The sequence below is a fragment of the Polistes fuscatus genome, unplaced genomic scaffold, assembly GCF_010416935.1.
Source record: "Polistes fuscatus isolate 324 unplaced genomic scaffold, CU_Pfus_HIC Scaffold9, whole genome shotgun sequence".
NCBI lineage: Eukaryota > Metazoa > Arthropoda > Insecta > Hymenoptera > Vespidae > Polistes > Polistes fuscatus.
The window spans coordinates 5,028,189-5,032,380 of NW_025113173.1; positions in this window are offsets into that span (position 1 = coordinate 5,028,189).

The window sequence follows — 4,192 nt, forward strand, 5'->3', positions numbered from 1 at the left end:
ACAGTTGCCGTCGGTTAACACAGCACACTCTACAATTCTCACAGGGATCAGAATAACTATTAGTACTATGTTACTACTACTATTGTACGCGTGATCATTCACGTGACTTTTCCAACAATTATTCCGACTAGTTGAAATATCGCAACTAAGTTTGCAAATAATTGAACGAACATAAACAATCGTTGAAACATTTTTTAAATAAAAAAATAAATGATTTCAAAATCAATTCTTACTCGTATCATTAAATTTATCGATTTTATCTAATCTTTATACGAAACTATTTTAATGATAATCCTTATAATCGCATCGATGGATATTGTCTTCGAACACTTTAATCACACTTCGATAAGTCTGACACGATTAATCATAGATAAATGTATGTCCCCACGCACATGTTCTTACGTATCATTTGTAGGATATAACAGTTAATAGTGCAAATACATTAGGGTCAACCCTCGGATTCTTCTTCCTTCTATTCGTCGACATGGGAAATGAACAAGCATCTATCTGACCGCATTCAAGCCCCATTAACTGGACCAACGTATCGAACAGACTACTCTTTTAACTATGCAACCGTGTTAACGAACTTACCCGCGTCATTTAGATCTCGCGATAGATTTTTTTTTACACTTAGAAATTTTATCGAACGAAAAAAGAAAAGAAAGAGAAGGTTTTATTGAAAAAAAAAAGAAAAAGAAAAAGAAATTAAATCAACCCGTTCTCAAATGTCGCTTTCGAGTTTGGGATCTTTTTTTAAATTTTTTTTTTAAACTCCAGGGTGGGAAAAAGAAAGAAAAAAAAAGAAATCTAGAAAAGTACGATTTTACAAATTGATGACTTAATAAATAAGTAACAGTATACGATCCAGTGAAAGAACCCTTCAACGATTTTAAATTTTCAATGGAGTCGCCAAAAGGGTGACCCCTTTTAACACGCGTAAAGGACGCGTGTGAAATATTCCAAGTATACGGGGTTCGAATTGTTGCCCAATGACAATATGGTCCAGAAAGAAACGAAAAGAAAAAAAGAAAAAAAAAGGGGCCGTTTTCCGAACGATCGGTCAAACTTTTGACAAGAACGTCGATAACGTTGAATATTTTTTTGTTCCCCTGGCCGGCCTTCTCGAACAAAAATATTGAGTCCCTTAAACGTAATCGATATTTTTAATGATTCTTTATCAAAGTTTTCAATTAATGAACAATAATAAAAATGTTGCATTAAATTCAATGACACGAACAATATCAAATTATAAAGATAAAAATATAAAACTAGTTTTACGTTAAAAGATGTATAATAAAATATGGTTTATATGTTAAAAAGATCCCTTTGTAAATAAGAATGAAACAAATTATTCACGTACGTGAATCCAAGGCGTGTCTTAGGATTTACTTCCGTCACAACCATGGATAGAAATGACAGGAAAGATGTACAAAAGCAGCTATGGGACGTTTGTCGAACAACCCCTCTTTACCGTTTCAATACTACAATCATTTCTGACTACCGACAACTGTAACACTATAGCCAAAAAATAGTAGTAGTAGGATACCCATGAGAGAAGTGTCTCATCCTAAATTCAAGTGGGTCATCGAAACTACAATCATATACAATTTAATGTTAAAATTAAATTTACCATCGATCGAGAGAACAAATAACACACCATTGATTTGATAATCATTTTTATCGATCATTTTGTAATAAAACTATCGTTAACATTATTATATCGAACGAATAATATAACATAACCGATCAAAGAGAAAATAATAATCCAATTGTAAAACCCATTCTCAATTTTAAATTCACGATACAAAATTTATTAATGTATTTTTACTTCTAAATTGTAAGGAAAAAAAAAAGAAAAAAGATTTAACAAAAATCCAGCTCGGATAACAACTTTCCCACTACGCCCACCGATCGGGTAACTTTTTAAAAGAGGCACGAGGGCTGACTTCCCGTTTAAAAAAAAAATATAAAAAAGAAGCAAAAAAAAAAGAAAAGAAAGAAAAGGGTTGACTAGAAAATTTCAACATCCATCATTTCTCGTCGACGAGTTAACCTCGCAACCCCTTTTGTCCTTCCCTTCCCTTCCTCCTCCTCTTCCTCGTCCTCCTCCCTCTCCACCTCTTTCTTCTTTGGGGTCTCCCTTCCTACCTGCCACGCGCCATTATAATGCGAACGGCTAAACTCGCTTTAAATTTAACTGCCCCTTAAAACTTAAGCTATGCTTTACGAGCGTCAACGACGAACCATCTCCGTCGGCGGTTGGTTGGTTGCTTGGTTGGTTGGCGTACGCGCGCGTGCACTATTATTCTTCAAACTAAGGCCAGGTAACGTCTAGATACACGTTGTATACGAAATTTATATACGTGTGTGTATGTGTGTATGTGTGTTTTTGAGTGTGAGAGAGAAAGAAGATATACTTGGAAGGCGCCGTCTGTTTTTACGACCATACTCTCTATCTTCTTTCATCCTTTTGTTGCACTCCTCTCTCTCTCTCTCTCTTTCTCTCTCTCTTTCTCTTTTTCTGTTAGCGTACCTACTGTATCGACGAGGGAAAGTGCACACTAAAATGTAGATTGTCCCCTGGAGCATTTACGGATCCAAAGATAAATTTGTAATCTGTTATGGTACGGCTTTTTAAGCGGCTTTTGTGTCTTACACTACTTGCTATTTTCTTTATACGAGAAATATGATGGGGGCTTGGGTACATACGTGACGGTTGAATTTATTATTACACTTAAATATTTCAATGATCTAATATATTATATTAGATTATATTAACACAATTTCAAATTAATCTATATATATATATAAATATTCTGAATTTCGAACGATGAAATGTTTTAAACGTTAAATCAAAGATTACGCGATGGGAAGAATAAATTAATAAAAATGACGCATAAAGAACACACGTAATCGATTTTCATCGATATTTTATATCGACCCAATTATAAATTAATCAATACGAAACTTGTTTCGATTGAACAATAACAATATTCTATATGTACGCGAATATTAAATCCAAAAGAGAAAGAGATATAATATTTATCAAGAGATATATTTTTTCTTGAGAAATAAAAATCATTAACCTGAGCGCTCGGTACGACGGAGTAATAAAAAAATACTTGGAGCAATTTGAACGAAGTTTAACAAGACCGACACGTAAGATCTCGTAACCATACACCTGGTTGAAAGTACCAGTACTCTTCTGGATGAGAAGAACAAAATACGAGTAAACCATATACCAACAACTTACATGTATTAAATATATATATATACATATACATATATGCGTGTATAATATGTAAGGTGGTTTGCTAACATTCCAGTGCTGAAGAGTCCGAGAGTCTCGACCCGGCCCACCTGTTTATCCCGATATGGCATTAGCTATTGCCGGAGAGAACCGAAGAACGTGTGCATGCGCACGATATGATAATGTAAAGACAGCCATCCGAGCAATCGCCGTGGACTTTAGCCGCGACTAAACGAGAGGATCGCTTATCCCGTGAACATCCGCTACCACCACACAACCACCATTGCCACAACCATCGCCACAACCATCGCCACAATCACTACCACCTTTCTTACTTTGTTTCTCGTGCAAGTTAACTGGCTCACCACCACCACCACCACCACTTTGCATCTTCCATTCTGATTTTCGAGAATGAGAATGAAAATGAAAATGAAAATCACCAAAGAAACTGGACGACTCGTTTACTGGGTTCTTCTCTTAGAAGAACGAATTGTTAATAAGATCTTGCGATTAAATTCGTATCTTTGGTGATTTTAATTTGTGAAGTAATTTTTCGTTAACGAAAAATCGTTGGAATTAAGAATTTTTCATTTTTCTTCTTCTATTGGATTGGTTGAAAAGTACGATTGAAATATGTTTGATTGATAATATTAAGATTTGTTTATATTCCAAATTTTGATGATATTTGTTGATCGATATAATAGTTGGACAGTGGTTTATATCTAATTAAACAATTATCATTTATAAAGATTACTGAAACTAACGATAAGATCAAAAAGTAAGATCGAAATATTTTACTAATTTGAATAATTTAATTAATAATTCTATTACTATCTTATATATTACAAAAAATGTCAGCACAGTGTACAGATCAACAACCAATCCAATACTTAATGTTTCATCGAATGAATACAATTATCACGTATAGTTAGACAAAAAACC